This window comes from Neolamprologus brichardi, chromosome 12 (assembly GCF_056152115.1).
Source record: "Neolamprologus brichardi isolate AB-2024 chromosome 12, ASM5615211v1, whole genome shotgun sequence".
NCBI classification, from domain to species: domain Eukaryota; kingdom Metazoa; phylum Chordata; class Actinopteri; order Cichliformes; family Cichlidae; genus Neolamprologus; species Neolamprologus brichardi.
Genome location: NC_142115.1, coordinates 10,182,022 through 10,205,670, shown reverse-complemented (window position 1 = coordinate 10,205,670; position 23,649 = coordinate 10,182,022).

Sequence of the window (23,649 nt, the reverse complement as noted above, 5' to 3'; positions counted from 1 at the left end):
CACTTGTCCAATTCATCCCTAACCCTAACCCTATCCATAACCCTAATCCTAACCCTATCCATAACCCTAACCCTAACCCTAACCCTATCCATAACCCTAACCCTAACCCTTGTCCAATTCATCCCTAACCCTAACCCTAACCCTCGACACTAATAAAAAGTTTGTTTTGGATGATTTTTGTCCAATTCATCCCTAACCCTAACCCTAAACCATAAACCCTAACCCTAACCCTATCCATAACCCTAAACCTATCCATAACCCTAACACTAACCCTAACCCTATCCATAACCCTAACCCTAACCCTATCCATAACCCTAACCCTAACCCTTGTCCAATTCATCCCTATCCCTAACCCTAACCCTAACCCTCGACACTAATAAAAAGTTTGTTTTGGATGATTTTTGTCCAATTCATCCCTAACCCTAAACCTAAACCATAAACCCTAACCCTATCCATAACCCTAACCCTAACCCTAACCCTATCCATAACCCTAACCCTAACCCTAACCCTAACCCTATCCATAACCCTAACCCTAACCATAACCCTAATCCTAACCCTATCCATAACCCTAACCCTAACCCTAACCCTATCCATAACCCTAACCCTAAGCCTCTCCATAATCCTAAACCCTAACCCTAACCCTAAGGCTTCAGCCAGAAGAACAACAGGCTGTGGTGTGGCAAAGATGGCAGCTTCCTCCTGCGTATAGTTACAACTCTATGCAACTGTCCTACGGAGGAAAGACTCACTGCTCACCACTCAAACAGTCGACACGAATAAAAAGTTTGTTTTGGATGATTTTTGTCCAATTCATCCCTAACCCTAACCCTAAACCATAAACCCTAACCCTATCCATAACCCTAACCCTAACCCTATCCATAACCCTAACCCTAACCCTAACCCTATCCATAACCCTAACCCTAACCCTTGTCCAATTCATCCCTAACCCTAACCCTAACCCTAACCCTAGAGGAATGGGGGACTACGCATGACGTGCGGTGGCCCGTGCATTTCCAGTGGCCCTCTATCTAACCACCCAGTCGTCGGACGAGGTGGGGAGGACTCACTGCGTTCTCTTTCACAAATCCTAACCCTAACCCTTGTCCAATTCATCCCTAACCCTAACCCTAACCCTAACCCTCGACACTAATAAAAAGTTTGTTTTGGATGATTTTTGTCCAATTCATCCCTAACCCTAACCCTAAACCATAAACCCTAACCCTAACCCTATCCATAACCCTAACCCTATCCATAACCCTAACACTAACCCTAACCCTAACCCTATCCATAACCCTAACCCTAACCCTAACCCTATCCATAACCCTAACCCTAACCCTTGTCCAATTCATCCCTAACCCTAACCCTAACCCTCGACACTAATAAAAAGTTTGTTTTGGATAATTTTTGTCCAATTCATCCCTAACCCTAACCCTAAACGATAAACCCTAACCCTAACCCTATCCATAACCCTAACCCTAACCCTTGTCCAATTCATCCCTAACCCTAACCCTAACCCTCGACACTAATAAAAATTTTATTTTTGGATGATTTTTGTCCAATTCATCCCTAACCCTAACCCTAAACGATAAACCCTAACCCTAACCCTATCCATAACCCTAACCCTATCCATAACCCTAACCCTAACCCTAACCCTATCCATAACCCTAACCCTAACCCTAACCCTTGTCCAATTCATCCATAACCCTAAACCTAACCCTAACCCTCGACACTAATAAAAAGTTTGTTTTGGATGATTTTTGTCCAATTCATCCCTAACCCTAACCCTAAACCATAAAACCTAACCCTAACCCTAACCCTAACCCTAAGGCTTCAGCCAGAAGAACAACAGGCTGTGGTGTGGCAAAGATGGCAGCTTCCTCCTGGGTATAGTTACAACTCTATGCAACTGTCCTACGGAGGAAAGACTCACTGCTCACCACTCAAACAGTCGACACTAATAAATAGTTTGTTTTGGATGATTTCTGTCCAATTCATCCCTAACCCTAACCCTAAACCCTAACCCTAACCCTATCCATAACCCTAACCCTAACCCTATCCATAACCCTAACCCTAACCCTATCAATAACCCTAACCCTAACCCTTGTCCAATTCATCCCTAACCCTAACCCTAACCCTAACCCTCGACACTAATAAAAATTTTTTTTTGATGATTTTTGTCCAATTCATCCCTAACCCTAACCCTAAACCATAAACCCTAACCCTAACCCTATCCATAACCCTAACCCTATCCATAACCCTAACCCTAACCCTAACCCAATCCATAACCCTAACCCTAACCCTAACCCTATCCATAACCCTAACCCTAACCCTTGTCCAATTCATCCCTAACCCTAACCCTAACCCTAACCCTCGACACTAATAAAAAGTTTGTTTTGGATGATTTTTGTCCAATTCATCCCTAACCCTAACCCTAAACCATAAAACCTAACCCTAACCCTAACCCTAACCCTAAGGCTTCAGCCAGAAGAACAACAGGCTGTGGTGTGGCAAAGATGGCAGCTTCCTCCTGGGTATAGTTACAACTCTATGCAACTGTCCTACGGAGGAAAGACTCACTGCTCACCACTCAAACAGTCGACACTAATAAATAGTTTGTTTTGGATGATTTCTGTCCAATTCATCCCTAACCCTAACCCTAAACCCTAACCCTAACCCTATCCATAACCCTAACCCTAACCCTATCCATAACCCTAACCCTAACCCTATCAATAACCCTAACCCTAACCCTTGTCCAATTCATCCCTAACCCTAACCCTAACCCTAACCCTCGACACTAATAAAAAATTTTTTTTGATGATTTTTGTCCAATTCATCCCTAACCCTAACCCTAAACCATAAACCCTAACCCTAACCCTATCCATAACCCTAACCCTATCCATAACCCTAACCCTAACCCTAACCCAATCCATAACCCTAACCCTAACCCTAACCCTATCCATAACCCTAACCCTAACCCTTGTCCAATTCATCCCTAACCCTAACCCTAACCCTCGACACTAATAAAAAGTTTGTTTTGGATGATTTTTGTCCAATTCATCCCTAACCCTAACCCTAAACCATAAACCCTAACCCTATCCATAACCCTAACCCTAACCCAATCCATAACCCTAACCCTAACCCTAACCCTATCCATAACCCTAACCCTAACCCTTGTCCAATTCATCCCTAACCCTAACCCTAACCCTCGACACTAATAAAAAATTTTTTTTGATGATTTTTGTCCAATTCATCCCTAACCCTAACCCTAAACCATAAACCCTAACCCTAACCCTATCCATAACCCTAACCCTATCCATAACCCTAACCCTAACCCTAACCCAATCCATAACCCTAACCCTAACCCTATCCATAACCCTAACCCTAACCCTTGTCCAATTCATCCCTAACCCTAACCCTAACCCTAACCCTCGACACTAATAAAAAGTTTGTTTTGGATGATTTTTGTCCAATTCATCCCTAACCCTAACCCTAAACCATAAACCCTAACCCTATCCATAACCCTAACCCTAACCCAATCCATAACCCTAACCCTAACCCTAACCCTATCCATAACCCTAACCCTAACCCTTGTCCAATTCATCCCTAACCCTAACCCTAACCCTCGACACTAATAAAAAGTTTGTTTTGGATGATTTTTTTCCAATTCATCCCTAACCCTAACCCTAAACCATAAACCCTAACCCTAACCCTATCCATAACCCTAACCATATCCATAACCCTAACCCTAACCCTATCCATAACCCTAACCCTAACCCTTGTCCAATTCATCCCTAACCCTAACCCTAACCCTTGTCCAATTCATCCCTAACCCTAACCCTAACCCTAACCCTCGACACTAATAAAAAGTTTGTTTTGGATGATTTTTTTCCAATTCATCCCTAACCCTAACCCTAAACCATAAACCCTAACCCTATCCATAACCCTAACCCTAACCCTATCCATAACCCTAACACTAACCCTAACCCTATCCATAACCCTAACCCTAACCCTTGTCCAATTCATCCCTAACCCTAACCCTATCCCTAACCCTCGACACTAATAAAAAGTTTGTTTTGGATGATTTTTTTCCAATTCATCCCTAACCCTAACCCTAAACCATAAACCCTAACCCTAACCCTATCCATAACCCTAACCATATCCATAACCCTAACCCTAACCCTATCCATAACCCTAACCCTAACCCTAACCCTATCCATATCCCTAACCCTAACCCTTGTCCAATTCATCCCTAACCCTAACCCTAACCCTAACCCTCGACACTAATAAAAAGTTTGTTTTGGATGATTTTTGTCCAATTCATCCCTAACCCTAACCCTAAACCATAAACCCTAACCCTATCCATAACCCTAACCCTAACCCTAACCCTAACCCTAACCCTCGACACTAATAAAAAGTTTGTTTTGGATGATTTTTGTCCAATTCATCCCTAACCCTAACCCTAAACCATAAACCCTAACCCTAACCCTATCCATAACCCTAACCCTAACCCTAACCCTATCCATAACCCTAACCCCAACCCTAACCCTATCCATAACCCTAACCCTAACCCTTGTCCAATTCATCCCTAACCCTAACCCTAAACCATAAACCCTAACCCTATCCATAACCCTAACCCTAACCCTATCCATAACCCTAACCCTAACCCTATCCATAACCCTAACCCTAACCCTTGTCCAATTCATCCCTAACCCTAATCGTAACCCTAACCTTAACCCTCGACACTAATAAAAAGTTTGTTTTGGATGATTTTTGTCCAATTCATCCCTAACCCTAACCCTAAACCATAAACCCTAACCCTATCCATAACCCTAACCCTAACCCTATCCATAACCCTAACCCTAAGCCTAACCCTATCCATAAACCTAACCCTAACCCTTGTCCAATTCATCCCTAACCCTAACCCTAAACCATAAACCCTAACCCTATCCATAACCCTAACCCTAACCCTTGTCCAATTCTTCCCTAACCCTAACCCTAACCCTAACCCTCGACACTAATAAAAAGTTTGTTTTGGATGATTTTTGTCCAATTCATCCCTAACCCTAACCCTAAACCATAAACCCTAACCCTATCCATAACCCTAACCCTAACCCTATCCATAACCCTAACCCTAACCCTAACCCTATCCATAACCCTAACCCTAACCCTTGTCCAATTCATCCCTAACCCTAATCCTAACCCTAACCCTAACCCTCGACACTAATAAAAAGTTTGTTTTGGATGATTTTTGTCCAATTCATCCCTAACCCTAACCCTAAACCATAAACCCTAACCCTATCCATAACCCTAACCCTAACCCTATCCATAACCCTAACCCTAACCCTAACCCTATCCATAACCCTAACCCTAACACTTGTCCAATTCATCCCTAACCCTAACCCTATCCATAACCCTAATCCTAACCCTATCCATAACCCTAACCCTAACCCTAACCCTATCCATAACCCTAACCCTAACCCTTGTCCAATTCATCCCTAACCCTAACCCTAACCCTCGACACTAATAAAAAGTTTGTTTTGGATGATTTTTGTCCAATTCATCCCTAACCCTAACCCTAAACCATAAACCCTAACCCTAACCCTATCCATAACCCTAAACCTATCCATAACCCTAACACTAACCCTAACCCTATCCATAACCCTAACCCTAACCCTAACCCTAACCCTATCCATAACCCTAACCCTAACCCTTGTCCAATTCATCCCTATCCCTAACCCTAACCCTAACCCTCGACACTAATAAAAAGTTTGTTTTGGATGATTTTTGTCCAATTCATCCCTAACCCTAAACCTAAACCATAAACCCTAACCCTATCCATAACCCTAACCCTAACCCTATCCATAACCCTAACCCTAACCCTAACCCTAACCCTATCCATAACCCTAACCCTAACCATAACCCTAATCCTAACCCTATCCATAACCCTAACCCTAACCCTAACCCTATCCATAACCCTAACCCTAAGCCTCTCCATAATCCTAAACCCTAACCCTAACCCTAAGGCTTCAGCCAGAAGAACAACAGGCTGTGGTGTGGCAAAGATGGCAGCTTCCTCCTGCGTATAGTTACAACTCTATGCAACTGTCCTACGGAGGAAAGACTCACTGCTCACCACTCAAACAGTCGACACGAATAAAAAGTTTGTTTTGGATGATTTTTGTCCAATTCATCCCTAACCCTAACCCTAAACCATAAACCCTAACCCTATCCATAACCCTAACCCTAACCCTATCCATAACCCTAACCCTAACCCTAACCCTATCCATAACCCTAACCCTAACCCTTGTCCAATTCATCCCTAACCCTAACCCTAACCCTAACCCTCGACACTAATAAAAAGTTTGTTTTGGATGATTTTTGTCCAATTCATCCCTAACCCTAACCCTAAACCATAAACCCTAACCCTAACCCTATCCATAACCCTAACCCTATCCATAACCCTAACACTAACCCTAACCCTAACCCTATCCATAACCCTAACCCTAACCCTAACCCTATCCATAACCCTAACCCTAACCCTTGTCCAATTCATCCCTAACCCTAACCCTAACCCTCGACACTAATAAAAAGTTTGTTTTGGATAATTTTTGTCCAATTCATCCCTAACCCTAACCCTAAACGATAAACCCTAACCCTAACCCTATCCATAACCCTAACCCTAACCCTTGTCCAATTCATCCCTAACCCTAACCCTAACCCTAACCCTCGACACTAATAAAAATTTTATTTTTGGATGATTTTTGTCCAATTCATCCCTAACCCTAACCCTAAACGATAAACCCTAACCCTAACCCTATCCATAACCCTAACCCTATCCATAACCCTAACCCTAACCCTAACCCTATCCATAACCCTAACCCTAACCCTAACCCTATCCATAACCCTAACCCTAACCCTTGTCCAATTCATCCATAACCCTAAACCTAACCCTAACCCTCGACACTAATAAAAAGTTTGTTTTGGATGATTTTTGTCCAATTCATCCCTAACCCTAACCCTAAACCATAAAACCTAACCCTAACCCTAACCCTAACCCTAAGGCTTCAGCCAGAAGAACAACAGGCTGTGGTGTGACAAAGATGGCAGCTTCCTCCTGGGTATAGTTACAACTCTATGCAACTGTCCTACGGAGGAAAGACTCACTGCTCACCACTCAAACAGTCGACACTAATAAATAGTTTGTTTTGGATGATTTCTGTCCAATTCATCCCTAACCCTAACCCTAAACCCTAACCCTAACCCTAACCCTATCCATAACCCTAACCCTAACCCTATCCATAACCCTAACAATAACCCTAACCCTAACCCTTGTCCAATTCATCCCTAACCCTAACCCTAACCCTAACAAAAAATTTTTTTTGATGATTTTTGTCCAATTCATCCCTAACCCTAACCCTAAACCATAAACCCTAACCCTAACCCTATCCATAACCCTAACCCTATCCATAACCCTAACCCTAACCCTAACCCAATCCATAACCCTAACCCTAACCCTAACCCTATCCATAACCCTAACCCTAACCCTTGTCCAATTCATCCCTAACCCTAACCCTAACCCTAACCCTCGACACTAATAAAAAGTTTGTTTTGGATGATTTTTTTCCAATTCATCCCTAACCCTAACCCTAAACCATAAACCCTAACCCTAACCCTATCCATAACCCTAACCATATCCATAACCCTAACCCTAACCCTATCCATAACCCTAACCCTAACCCTTGTCCAATTCATCCCTAACCCTAACCCTAACCCTTGTCCAATTCATCCCTAACCCTAACCCTAACCCTAACCCTCGACACTAATAAAAAGTTTGTTTTGGATGATTTTTTTCCAATTCATCCCTAACCCTAACCCTAAACCATAAACCCTAACCCTATCCATAACCCTAACCCTAACCCTATCCATAACCCTAACACTAACCCTAACCCTATCCATAACCCTAACCCTAACCCTTGTCCAATTCATCCCTAACCCTAACCCTATCCCTAACCCTCGACACTAATAAAAAATTTGTTTTGGATGATTTTTTTCCAATTCATCCCTAACCCTAACCCTAAACCATAAACCCTAAACCTAACCCTATCCATAACCCTAACCATATCCATAACCCTAACCCTAACCCTAACCCTATCCATAACCCTAACCCTAACCCTAACCCTATCCATAACCCTAACCCTAACCCTTGTCCAATTCATCCCTAACCCTAACCCTAACCCTAACCCTCGACACTAATAAAAAGTTTGTTTTGGATGATTTTTGTCCAATTCATCCCTAACCCTAACCCTAAACCATAAACCCTAACCCTATCCATAACCCTAACCCTAACCCTATCCATAACCCTAACCCTAACCCTAACCCTAACCCTATCCATAACCCTAACCCTAACCCTAACCCTATCCATAACCCTAACCCTAACCCTTGTCCAATTCATCCCTAACCCTAACCCTAACCCTAACCCTCGACACTAATAAAAAGTTTGTTTTGGATGATTTTTGTCCAATTCATCCCTAACCCTAACCCTAAACCATAAACCCTAACCCTATCCATAACCCTAACCCTAACCCTAACCCTATCCATAACCCTAACCCTAACCCTAACCCTATCCATAACCCTAACCCTAACCCTTGTCCAATTCATCCCTAAACCTAACCCTAACCCTAACCCTCGACACTAATAAAAAGTTTGTTTTGTATGATGTTTGTCCAATTCATCCCTAACCCTAACCCTAAACCATAAACCCTAACCCTATCCATAACCCTAACCTTAACCCTATCCATAACCCTAACCCTAACCCTATCCATAACCCTAACCCTAACCCTTGTCCAATTCATCCCTAACCCTAATCCTAACCCTAACCCTAACCCTCAACACTAATAAAAAGTTTGTTTTGGATGATTTTTGTCCAATTCATCCCTAACCCTAACCCTAAACCATAAACCCTAACCCTATCCATAACCCTAACCCTAACCGTATCCATAACCCTAACCCTAACCCTAACCCTAACCCTATCCATAACCCTAACCCTAACCCTAACCCTAACGCTAACCCTATCCATAACCCTAACCCTAACCCTCGTCCAATTCATCCCTAACCCTAACCCTAACCCTCGACACTAATAAAAAGTTTGTTTTGGATGATTTTTGTCCAATTCATCCCTAACCCTAACCCTAAACCATAAACCCTAACCCTATCCATAACCCTAACCCTAACCCTATCCATAACCCTAACCCTAACCCTAACCCTATCCATAACCCTAACCATAAGCCTATCCATAACCCTAAACCCTAACCCTAACCGTAACACTAAGGCTTCAGCCAGAAGAACAACAGGCTGTGGTGTGCCAAAGATGGCAGCTTCCTCCTGCGTATAGTTACAACTCTATGCAACTGTCCTACGGAGGAAAGACTCACTGCTCACCACTCAAACAGTCGACACTAATAAAAAGTTTGTTTTGGATGATTTTTGTCCAATTCATCCCTAACCCTAACCCTAAACCATAAACCCTAACCCTAACCCTAACCCCAAGGCTTCAGCCAGAAGAACAACAGGCTGTGGTGTGGCAAAGATGGCAGCTTCCTCCTGTGTATAGTTACAACTCTATGCAACTGTCCTACGGAGGAAAGACTCACTGCTCACCACTCAAACAGTCGACACTAATAAAAAGTTTGTTTTGGATGATTTTTGTCCAATTCATCCCTAACCCTAACCCTAAAACATAAACCCTAACCCTATCCATAACCCTAACCCTAACCCTATCCATAACCCTAACCCTAACCCTATCCATAACCCTAACCTTAACCCTTGTCCAATTCATCCCTAACCCTAATCCTAACCCTAACCCTAACCCTCGACACTAATAAAAAGTTTGTTTTGGATGATTTTTGTCCAATTCATCCCTAACCCTAACCCTAAACCATAAACCCTAACCCTATCCATAACCCTAACCCTAACCCTAACCCTATCCATAACCCTAACCCTAACCCTAACCCTAACCCTATCCATAACCCTAACCCTAACCCTTGTCCAATTCATCCCTAACCCTAACCCTAACCCTCGACACTAATAAAAAGTTTGTTTTGGATGATTTTTGTCCAATTCATCCCTAACCCTAACCCTAAACCATAAACCCTAACCCTATCCATAACCCTAACCCTAACCCTATCCATAACCCTAACCCTAACACTAACCCTAACCCTATCCATAACCCTAACCCTAAGCCTATCCATAACCCTAAACCCTAACCCTAACCCTAACAGTTTGTTTTGGATGATTTTTGTCCAATTCATCCCTAACCCTAACCCTAAACCATAAACCCTAACCCTATCCATAACCCTAACCCTAACCCTAACCCTCGACACTAATAAAAAGTTTGTTTTGGATGATTTTTGTCCAATTTATCCCTAACCCTAACCCTAAACCATAAACCCTAACCCTAACTCTAACCCTATCCATAACCCTAACCTTAACCCTTGTCCAATTCATCCCTAACCCTAACCCTAACCCTCGACACTAATAAAAAGTTTGTTTTGGATGATTTTTGTCCAATTCATCCCTAACCCTAACCCTAAACCATAAACCCTAACCCTATCCATAACCCTAACCCTAACCCTAACCCTATCCATAACCCTAACCCTAACCCTAACCCTAACCCTATCCATAACCCTAACCCTAACCCTTGTCCAATTCATCCCTAACCCTAACCCTAACCCTCGACACTAATAAAAAGTTTGTTTTGGATGATTTTTGTCCAATTCATCCCTAACCCTAACCCTAAACCATAAACCCTAACCCTATCCATAACCCTAACCCTAACCCTATCCATAACCCTAACCCTAACCCTAACCCTATCCATAACCCTAACCCTAAGCCTATCCATAACCCTAAACCCTAACCCTAACCCTAACAGTTTGTTTTGGATGATTTTTGTCCAATTCATCCCTAACCCTAACCCTAAACCATAAACCCTAACCCTATCCATAACCCTAACCCTAACCCTATCCATAACCCTAACCCTAACCCTCACACTATCCATAACCCTAACCCTAACCCTTGTCCAGTTCATCCCTAACCCTAACCCTAACCCTAACCCTCGACACTAATAAAAAGTTTGTTTTGGATGATTTTTGTCCAATTCATCCCTAACCCTAACCCTAAACCATAAACCCTAACCCTAACCCTATCCATAACCCTAACCCTATCCATAACCCTAACCCTAACCCTAACCCTATCCATAACCCTAACCCTAACCCTAACCCTAAACCATAAACCCTAACCCTAACCCTATCCATAACCCTAACCCTAACCCTAACCCTATCCATAACCCTAACCCTAACCCTATCCATAACCCTAACCCTAACCCTTGTCCAATTCATCCCTAACCCTAACCCTAACCCTCGACACTATTAAAAAGTTTGTTTTGGATGATTTTTGTCCAATTCATCCCTAACCCTAACCCTAAATCATAAACACTAACCCTATCCATAACCCTAACCCTAACCCTATCCATAACCCTAACCCTAAGCCTCTCCATAATCCTAAACCCTAACCCTAACCCTAAGGCTTCAGCCAGAAGAACAACAGGCTGTGGTGTGGCAAAGATGGCAGCTTCCTCCTGCGTATAGTTACAACTCTATGCAACTGTCCTACGGAGGAAAGACTCACTGCTCACCACTCAAACAGTCGACACTAATAAAAAGTTTGTTTTGGATGATTTTTGTCCAATTCATCCCTAACCCTAACCCTAAACCATAAACCCTAAACCTAACCCTAACCCTAAGGCTTCAGCCAGAAGAACAACAGGCTGTGGTGTGGCAAAGATGGCAGCTTCCTCCTGGGTATAGTTACAACTCTATGCAACTGTCCTACGGAGGAAAGACTCACTGCTCACCACTCAAACAGTCGACACTAATAAAAAGTTTGTTTTGGATGATTTTTGTCCAATTCATCCCTAACCCTAACCCTAAAACATAAACCCTAACCCTATCCATAACCCTAACCCTAACCCTATCCATAACCCTAACCCTAACCCTAACCCTATCCATAACCCTAACCTTAACCCTTGTCCAATTCATCCCTAACCCTAATCCTAACCCTAACCCTAACCCTCGACACTAATAAAAAGTTTGTTTTGGATGATTTTTGTCCAATTCATCCCTAACCCTAACCCTAAACCATAAACCCTAACCCTATCCATAACCCTAACCCTAACCCTAACCCTATCCATAACCCTAACCCTAACCCTTGTCCAATTCATCCCTAACCCTAACCCTAACCCTCGACACTAATAAAAAGTTTGTTTTGGATGATTTTTGTCCAATTCATCCCTAACCCTAACCCTAAACCATAAACCCTAACCCTATCCATAACCCTAACCCTAACCCTATCCATAACCCTAACCCTAACCCTAACCCTATCCATAACCCTAACCCTAAGCCTATCCATAACCCTAAACCCTAACCCTAACCCTAACAGTTTGTTTTGGATGATTTTTGTCCAATTCATCCCTAACCCTAACCCTAAACCATAAACCCTAACCCTATCCATAACCCTAACCCTAACCCTATCCATAACCCTAACCCTAACCCTCACACTATCCATAACCCTAACCCTAACCCTTGTCCAGTTCATCCCTAACCCTAACCCTAACCCTAACCCTCGACACTAATAAAAAGTTTGTTTTGGATGATTTTTGTCCAATTCATCCCTAACCCTAACCCTAAACCATAAACCCTAACCCTAACCCTATCCATAACCCTAACCCTATCCATAACCCTAACCCTAACCCTAACCCTATCCATAACCCTAACCCTAACCCTAACCCTAAACCATAAACCCTAACCCTAACCCTATCCTAACCCTAACCCTAACCCTAACCCTATCCATAACCCTAACCCTAACCCTATCCATAACCCTAACCCTAACCCTTGTCCAATTCATCCCTAACCCTAACCCTAACCCTCGACACTATTAAAAAGTTTGTTTTGGATGATTTTTTTTCCAATTCGTCCCTAACCCTAACCCTAAACCATAAACCCTAACCCTATCAGTAACCCTAACCCTAACCCTATCCATAACCCTAACCCTAAGCCTCTCCATAATCCTAAACCCTAACCCTAACCCTAAGGCTTCAGCCAGAAGAACAACAGGCTGTGGTGTGGTAAAGATGGCTTCTTCCTCCTGGGTATAGTTACAACTCTATGCAACTGTCCTACTGAGGAAAGACTCACTGCTCACCACTCAAACAGTCGACACTAATAAAAAGTTTGTTTTGGATGATTTTTGTCCAATTCATCCCTAACCCTAACCCTAAACCATAAACCCTAACAATATCCATAACCCTAACCCTAACCCTAACCCTATCCATAACCCTAACCCTAACCCTAACTCTTGTTTTGGATGATTTTTGTCCAATTCATCCCTAACCCTAACCCTAAACCACAAACCCTAACCCTATCCATAACCCTAACCCTAACCCTATCCATAACCCTAACCCTAACCCTAACCCTAACCCTATCCATAACCCTAACCCTAACCCTATCCATAACCCTAAACCCTAACCCTAACCCTAAGTCAGCAGCACAGGCAATGATTGTGGCAAAGCTTGCCTCACAGGAAATACTGGCCTTGGTGTGGTGAATAAGGCTTCAGCCAGAAGAACAACAGGCTGTGGTGAGGCAAAGATGGCAGCTTCCTCCTGCGTATAGTTACAACTCTATAGAAACTGTCCTACGGAGGAAAGACTCACTGCTCACCACTCAAACAGTCGACACTAATAAAAAGTTTGTTTTGGATGATTTTTGTCCAATTCATCCTTAACCCTAACCCTAAACCATAAACCTTAACCCTATCCATAACCCTAACCCTAACCCTATCCATAACCCTAACCCTAACCCTAACCCTATCCATAACCCTAACCCTAACCCTTGTCCAATTCATCCCTAACCCTAACCCTAACCCTAACCCTCGACACTAATAAAAAGTTTGTTTTAGATGATTTTTGTCCAATTCATCCCTTACCCTAACCCTAAACCATAAACCCTAACCCTATCCATAACCCTAACCCTAACCCTATCCATAACCCTAACCCTAACCCTAACCCTATCCATAACCCTAACCCTAAGCCTTTCCATAACCCTAAACCCTAACCCTAACCCTAACCCTATCCATAACCCTAACCCTTGTCCAATTCATCCCTAACCCTAACCCTAACCCTAACCCTTGACACTAATAAAAAGTTTGTTTTGGATGATTTTTGTCCAATTCATCCCTAACCCTAACCATAAACCCTAACCCTATCCATAACCCTAACCCTAACCCTATCCATAACCCTAACCCTAACCCTAACCCTATCCATAACCCTAACCCTAACCGTTGTCCAATTCATCCCTAACCCTAACCCTAACCCTCGACACTAATAAAAAGTTTGTTTTGGATGATTTTTGTCCAATTAATCCCTAACCCTAACCCTAAACCATAAACCCTAACCCTATCCATAACCCTAACCCTAACCCTATCCATAACACTAACCCTAAGCCTATCCATAACCCTAAATCCTAACCCTAACCCTAACCCTAAGGCTTCAGCCAGAAGAACAACAGGCTGTGGTGTGGCAAAGATGGCAGCTTCCTCCTGCGTATAGTTACAACTCTATGCAACTGTCCTACGGAGGAAAGACTCACTGCTCACCACTCAAACATCCATCCATCCATCCATCTTCATCCGCTTTATCCGGGGCCGGGTCGCGGGGGCAGCAGCCTAAGCAAAGAGGCCCAGACCTCCCTCACCCCAGCCACCTCCTCCAGCTCATCCGGGGGAACACCAAGGCGTTCCCAGGCCAGCCGAGAGATATAATCTCTCCAGCGTGTCCTGGGTCTGCCCCGGGGCCTCCTCCCGGTGGGACATGCCTGGAACACCTCACCCAGGAGGCGCCCAGGGGGCATCCTTGTCAGATGCCCAAACCACCTCAGCTGGCTCCTTTCGATGTGGAGGAGCAGCGGCTCTACTCTGAGCCCCTCCCGGATAGCCGAACTTCTCACCCTATCTCTAAGGGAGAGGCCAGCCACCCTTCGGAGGAAGGTCATTTCCGCCGCTTGTATCCGCGATCTCGTCCTTTCGGTCACTACCCACAGCTCGTGGCCATAGGTGAGGGTAGGGACGTAGATCGACCGGTAAATTGAGAGCTTCGCTTTTACACTCAGCTCCCTCTTCACCACGACGGACCGGTGCAGCGTCTGCATTACTGCAGCCGCAGCCCCAATCCGTCTGTCGATCTCCGGCTCCCTTCTCCCATCACTCGCGAACAAGACCCCGAGATACTTGAACTCCTCCACTTGGGGTAGGACCTCATCCCCGACCCGGAGTGGGCACTCCACCCTTTTCCGGCTGAGAACCATGGCCTCAGATTTGGAGGTGCTGATCCTCATTCCCGCTGCTTCACACTCGGCTGCGAACCGCTCCAGTGCGAGCTGGAGGCCCTCACCCGATGAAGCCAACAGAACCACATCATCCGCAAAGATCAGAGATGAGATCCTGAGGCCACCAAAGCGAAAGCCCTCCGCCACTTGGCTGCGCCTAGAAATCCTGTCCATAAAAATTATGAACAGAACCGGTGACAAAGGGCAGCCCTGGCGGAGCCCATCACCCACCGGGAACGAGTTCGACTTATTGCCGGCAATGCGAACCAAGCTCTTGCAACGGTTGTATAGGGATCGAATGGCCCGTAGCAATGGGCCAGACACCCCATACTCCCGCAACACCTCCCACAGGACACCCCGAGGGACACGGTCGAATGCCTTCTCCAAGTCCACAAAACACATGTAGACTGGTTGGGCAAACTCCCATGCACCCTCAAGTATCCTCGAGAGGATGAAGAGCTGGTCCAGTGTTCCGCGACCAGGACGAAAACCGCATTGTTCCTCCTGCATCAGAGGTTCGACTAGCGGACGAACTCTCCTTTCCAGCACCCTGGCATAGACTTTCCCGGGGAGGCTGAGGAGTGTGATCCCCCTGTAGTTGGAACACACCCTCCGGTCCCCCTTCTTAAAGATGGGGACCACCACCCCGGTCTGCCAATCCACGGGTACTGCCCCTGATCTCCACGCAACATTGCAGAGACGTGTCAGCCAGGACAGCCCTACAACGTCCAGAGCCTTCAGGAACTCGGGGCGGACCTCATCAACACCAGGGGCTCTGCCACCAAGGAGTTGTTTAACTACCTCAGTGACCTCGCCCCCAGAAATTGGCGGGTCATTCCCCTCATCCCCAGACTCTGCTTCCTCCTCGGAAGACGCGTCAGTGGGATTAAGGAGGTCCTCGAAGTATTCCTTCCACCGCCTGACAATTTTCTCAGTCGACGTCAGCAGCGCTCCGCCAGCACTATACACAGTGCAGGTAGAGCACCGCTTTCCCCTCCTGAGACGCCTGACGGTTTGCCAGAACCTCTTCGAGGCAGTCCGAAAGTCTTTTTCCATGGCCTCTCCGAACTCCTCCCACACCCGAGTTTTTGCTTCAGCCACTGCCCGAGCCGCATTCCGCTTGGCCTGTCGATACCTGTCGGCTGCCTCCGGAGTCCCACAGGCTAACCAAGCCCGATAGGACTCCTTCTTCAGCCTGGTGGCTCCCTTCACCTCTGGTGTCCACCATTTGGTTCGGGGATTACCACCACGGCAGGCACCAACCACCTTGCGGCCGCAGCTCAATGCAGCAGCTTCGGCAATGGAGGCGCTGAACATGGTCCATTCGGACTCGATGTCCCCCGCCTCCCTCGGAATGCTGTTGAAGCTCTGCCGGAGGTGTGAGTTGAAGATCTCGCGGACTGGGGCCTCTGCTAGTCGTTCCCAGCACACCCTCACTACGCGTTTAGGTGCACCAGGTCTGTCCAGTGTCCTCCCCCGCCACCTGATCCAACTCACCACCAGGTGGTGATCAGTTGAAAGCTCAGCTCCTCTCTTTACCCGAGTGTCCAGAACATATGGTCGCAGGTCTGGTGATACGATTACAAAATCGATCATCGACCTACGGCCTAGAGCGTCCTGGTGCCACGTGCACTTATGGACACTCTTATGTTCGAACAAGGTGTTCGTTATGGCCAAACTGTGATTAGCACAGAAGTCCAATAACAAAGCACCGCTCGGGTTCAGATCAGGGAGGCCGTTCCTCCCAATCACGCCCCTCCAGGTCTCGCTGTCGTTACCCACGTGAGCATTGAAGTCTCCCAGCAGGACAACAGAGTCTCCAGGTGGAGCACCTTCCAGCACCCCCCCCAGGGACTCTAAGAAGGCTGGGTAAACCGAACTGCCACTCGGCGCATAAGCGCAGATGACAGTCAGGACCCGTTCCCCAACCCTAAGGCGCAGGGAACAAACCCTCTCGTCCACCGGGAAAAACCCCAACGTACCGGCAGCAAGCCGAGGGGATATTAGAATACCCACCCCAGCCCGCCGCCTCTCACCAGGGGCAACTCCAGACTGAGACAGAGTCCAGCCCCTCTCCAGGAGACTGGTTCCAGAGCCCAAGCCGTGCGTAGAGGTGAGCCCGACTATATCTAGCCGGTACCTCTCAACCTCACGCACTAACTCAGGCTCCTTCCCCACCAGAGAGGTGACATTCCATGTCCCTATTGCCAGTCTTGGCAGCCGGGGGTCAGTCCGCCAGGGCCTCCGCTCCTGGCCGCCACCCGGCACACAATGCACCCGACCCCTATGGCGCCTCCTGCGGGTGGTGGGCCTGCGGGAGGATGGGCCCATGTTGCCTCTTCGGGCTGTGCCCGGCCGGGCCCCATGGACTAAGGCCCGGCCACCAGACGCTCGCCCTCGGGCACCCTCCCCGGGCCTGGCTCCAGGGCGGGGCCCCGGTAACCCTATCCCGGGCAGGGTAAACTGTTCCCTCGGTGTTTTTTTCATTGGGGTCTTCTGAATCGCTCTTTGTCTGGTCCCTCACCCAGGACCAATTTGCCATGGGAGACCCTACCAGGGGGCAAAAGCCCCCAGACAACATAGCCCCTGGGATCCCTGGGACACACAAACCCCTCCACCACGATAAGGTTGCGATTCACGGAGGAGTGAATCGCAACCTTATCACTCAAACAGTCGACACTAATAAAAAGTTTGTTTTGGATGATTTTTGTCCAATTCATCCCTAACCCTAACCCTAAACCATAAACCCTAACCCTATCCATAACCCTAACCCTAACCCTATCCATAACCCTAACCCTAACCCTATCCATAACCCTAACCCTAAGCCTGTCCATAACCCTAAACCCTAACCCTAACCCTAACCCTAAGGCTTCAGCCAGACGAACAACAGGCTGTGGTGTGGCAAAGATGGCAGCTTCCTCCTGCGTATAGTTACAACTCTATGCAACTGTCCTACGGAGGAAAGACTCACTGCTCACCACTCAAACAGTCGACACTAATAAAAAGTTTGTTTTGGATGATTTTTGTCCAATTCATCCCTAACCCTAACCCTAAACCATAAACCCTAACCCTATCCATAACCCTAACCCTAACCCTAACCCTATCCATAACCCTAACCCTAACCCTAACCCTTGTTTTGGATGATTTTTGTCCAATTCATCCCTAACCTAACACTAAACCATAAACCCTAACCCTATCCATAACCCTAACCCTAACCCTATCCATAACCCTAACCCTAACCCTATCCATAACCCTAACCCTAACGCTTGTCCAATTCATCCCTAACCCTAACCCTAACCCTCGAAACTAATAAAAAGTTTGTTTTGGATGATTTTTGTCCAATTCATCCCTAACCCTAACCCTAAACCAAAAACCCTAACCCTATCCATAACCCTAACCCTAACCCTATCCATAACCCTAACCCTAACCCTAACCCTATCCATAACCCTAACCCTAAGCCTATACATAACCCTAAACCCTAACCCTAACCCTAACCCTAAGACTTCAGGCAGAAGAACAACAGGCTGTGGTGTGGCAAAGATGGCAGCTTCCTCCTGCGTATAGTTACAACTCTATGCAACTGTCCTACGGAGGAAAGACTCACTGCTCACAACTCAAACAGTCGACACTAATAAAAAGTTTGTTTTGGATGATTTTTGTCCAATTCATCCCTAACCCTAACCCTAAACCATAAACCCTAACCCTATCCTTAACCCTAACCCTAACCCTATCCATAACCCTAACCCTAACCCTAACCCTATCCATAACCCTAACCCTAACCCTTGTCCAATTCATCCCTAACCCTAACCCTAACCCTCGACACTAATAAAAAGTTTGTTTTGGATGATTTTTGTCCAATTCATCCCTAACCCTAACCATAAACCATAAACCCTAACCCTATCCATAACCCTAACCCTAACCCTATCCATAACCCTAAACCCTAACCCTAAGGCTTCAGCCAGAAGAACAACAGGCTGTGGTGTGGCAAAGATGGCAGCTTCCTCCTGCGTATAGTTACAACTCTATGCAACTGTCCTACGGAGGAAAGACTCACTGCTCACCACTCAAACAGTCGACACTAATAAAAAGTTTGTTTTGGATGATTTTTGTCCAATTCATCCCTAACCCTAACCCTAAACCATAAACCCTAACCCTATCCATAACCCTAACCGTAACCCTATCCATAACCCTAACCCTAACCCTAACCCTATCCATAACCCTAACCCTAACCCTAAGCCTATCCATAACCCTAAACCCTAACCCTAACCCTAACCCTAAGGCTTCAGCCAGAAGAACAACAGGCTGTGGTGTGGCAAAGATGGCAGCTTCCTCCTGCGTATAGTTACAACTCTATGCAACTGTCCTACGGAGGAAAGACTCACTGCTCACCACTCAAACAGTCGACACTAATAAAAAGTTTGTTTTGGATGATTTTTGTCCAATTCATCCCTAACCCTAACCCTAAACCATAAACCCTAACCCTATCCATAACCCTAACCCTAACCCTATCCATAACCCTAACCCTAACCCTTGTCCAATTCATCCCTAACCCTAACCCTAACCCTCGACACTAATAAAAAGTTTGTTTTGGATGATTTTTGTCCAATTCATCCCTAACCCTAACCCTAAACCATAAACCCTAACCCTATCCATAACCCTAACCCTAACCCTAACCCTATCCATAACCCTAACCCTAACCCTAACCCTTGTTTTGGATGATTTTTGTCCAATTCATCCCTAACCTAACACTAAACCATAAACCCTAACCCTATCCATAACCCTAACCCTAACCCTATCCATAACCCTAACCCTAACCCTAACCCTATCCATAACCCTAACCCTAACGCTTGTCCAATTCATCCCTAACCCTAACCCTAACTCTCGAAACTAATAAAAAGTTTGTTTTGGATAATTTTTGTCCAATTCATCCCTAACCCTAACCCTAAACCATAAACCCTAACCTATCCATAAGCCTAACCCTAACCCTATCCATAACCCTAACCCTAACCCTATCCATAACCCTAACCCTAAGCCTATACATAACCCTAAACCTTAACCCTAACCCTAACCCTAAGACTTCAGCCAGAAGAACAACAGGCTGTGGTGTGGCAAAGATGGCAGCTTCCTCCTGCGTATAGTTACAACTCTATGCAACTGTCCTACGGAGGAAAGACTCACTGCTCACCACTCAAACAGTCGACACTAATAAAAAGTTTGTTTTGGATGATTTTTGTCCAATTCATCCCTAACCCTAACCCTAAACCATAAACCCTAACCCTATCCTTAACCCTAACCCTAACCCTTGTCCAATTCATCCCTAACCCTAACCCTAACCCTCGACACTAATAAAAAGTTTGTTTTGCATGATTTTTGTCCAATTCATCCCTAACCCTAACCCTAACCCTAAACCATAAACCCTAACCCTATCCATAACCCTAACCCTAACCCTAACCCTATCCATAACCCTAACCCTAAGCCTATCCATAACCCTAAACCCTAACCCTAACCCTAACCCTAACCCTAAGGCTTCAGCCAGAAGAACAACAGGCTGTGGTGTGGCAAAGATGGCAGCTTCCTCCTGCGTATAGTTACAACTCTATGCAACTGTCCTACGGAGGAAAGACTCACTGCTCACCACTCAAACAGTCGACACTAATAAAAAGTTTGTTTTGGATGATTTTTGTCCAATTCATCCCTAACCCTAACCCTAAACCATAAACCCTAACCCTATCCATAACCCTAACCCTAACCCTATCCATAACCCTAACCCTAACCCTTGTCCAATTCATCCCTAACCCTAACCCTAACCCTAACCCTCGACACTAATAAAAAGTTTGTTTTGGATGATTTTTGTCCAATTCATCCCTAACCCTAACCCTAAACCATAAACCCTAACCCTATCCATAACCCTAACCCTAACCCTATCCATAACCCTAACCCTAACCCTATCCATAACCCTAACCCTAAGCCTATCCATAACCCTAAACCCTAACCCTAACCCTAAGGCTTCAGCCAGAAGAACAACAGGATGTGGTGTGGCAAAGATGGCAGCTTCCTCCTGCGTATAGTTACAACTCTATGCAACTGTCCTACGGAGGAAAGACTCACTGCTCACCACTCAAACAGTCGACACTAATAAAAAGTTTGTTTTGGATGATTTTTGTCCAATTCATCCCTAACCCTAACCCTAAACCATAAACCCTAACCCTATCCATAACCCTAACCCTAACCCTATCCATAACCCTAACCCTAACCCTAACCCTATCCATAACCCTAACCCTAAGCCTATCCATAACCCTAAACCCTAACCCTAACCCTAACCCTAACCCTAAGGCTTCAGCCAGAAGAACAACAGGCTGTGGTGTGGCAAAGATGGCAGCTTCCTCCTGCGTATAGTTACAACTCTATGCAACTGTCCTACGGAGGAAAGACTCACTGCTCACCACTCAAACAGTCGACACTAATAAAAAGTTTGTTTTGGATGATTTTTGTCCAATTCATCCCTAACCCTAACCCTAAACCATAAACCCTAACCCTATCCATAACCCTAACCCTAACCCTATCCATAACCCTAACCCTAACCCTTGTCCAATTCATCCCTAACCCTAACCCTAACCCTAACCCTCGACACTAATAAAAAGTTTGTTTTGGATGATTTTTGTCCAATTCATCCCTAACCCTAACCCTAAACCATAAACCCTAACCCTATCCATAACCCTAACCCTAACCCTATCCATAACCCTAACCCTAACCCTATCCATAACCCTAACCCTAAGCCTATCCATAACCCTAAACCCTAACCCTAACCCTAAGGCTTCAGCCAGAAGAACAACAGGCTGTGGTGTGGCAAAGATGGCAGCTTCCTCCTGCGTATAGTTACAACTCTATGCAACTGTCCTACGGAGGAAAGACTCACTGCTCACCACTCAAACAGTCGACACTAATAAAAAGTTTGTTTTGGATGATTTTTGTCCAATTCATCCCTAACCCTAACCCTAAACCATAAACCCTAACCCTATCCATAACCTTAACCCTAACCCTAACCCTATCCATAACCCTAACCCTAACCCTAACCCTTGTTTTGGATGATTTTTGTCCAATTCATCCCTAACCTAACCCTAAACCATAAACCCTAACCCTATCCATAACCCTAACCCTAACCCTATCCATAACCCTAACCCTAACCCTATCCATAACCCTAACCCTAAGCCTATCCATAACCCTAAACCCTAACCCTAACACTAACCCTAAGTCAGCAGCACAGGCAATGATTGTGGCAAAGCTTGCCTCACAGGAAATACCTGCCCTGGCGTGGTGGATAAGGCTTCAGCCAGAAGAACAACAGGCTGTGGTGTGGCAAAGATGTCAGCTTCCTCCTGCGTATAGTTACAACTCTATGCAACTGTCCTACGGAGGAAAGACTCACTGCTCACCACTCAAACAGTCGACACTAATAAAAAGTTTGTTTTGGATGATTTTTGTCCAATTCATCCCTAACCCTAACCCTAAACCATAAACCCTAACCCTATCCATAACCCTAACCCTAACCCTATCCATAACCCTAACCCTAACCCTAACCTTAACCCTAACCCTTGTCCAATTCATCCCTAACCCTAACCCTAACCCTAACCCTCGACACTAATAAAAAGTTTGTTTTGGATGATTTTTGTCCAATTCATCCATAACCCTAACCCTAAACCATAAACCCTAACCCTATCCATAACCCTAACCCTAACCCTATCCATAACCCTAACCCTAACCCTATCCATAACCCTAACCCTAAGCCTATCCATAACCCTAAACCCTAACCCTAACCCTAACCCTATCCATAACCCTAACCCTAACCCTAACCCTTGTTTTGGATGATTTTTGTCCAATTCATCCCTAACCTAACACTAAACCATAAACCCTAACCCTATCCATAACCCTAACGCTAACCGTATCCATAACCCTAACCCTAACCCTATCCATAACCCTAACCCTAACGCTTGTCCAATTCATCCCTAACCCTAACCCTAACTCTCGAAACTAATAAAAAGTTTGTTTTGGATAATTTTTGTCCAATTCATCCCTAACCCTAACCATAAACCATAAACCCTAACCTATCCATAACCCTAACCCTAACCCTAACCCTATCCATAACCCTAACCCTAACCCTATCCATAACCCTAACCCTAAGCCTATACATAACCCTAAACCTTAACCCTAACCCTAA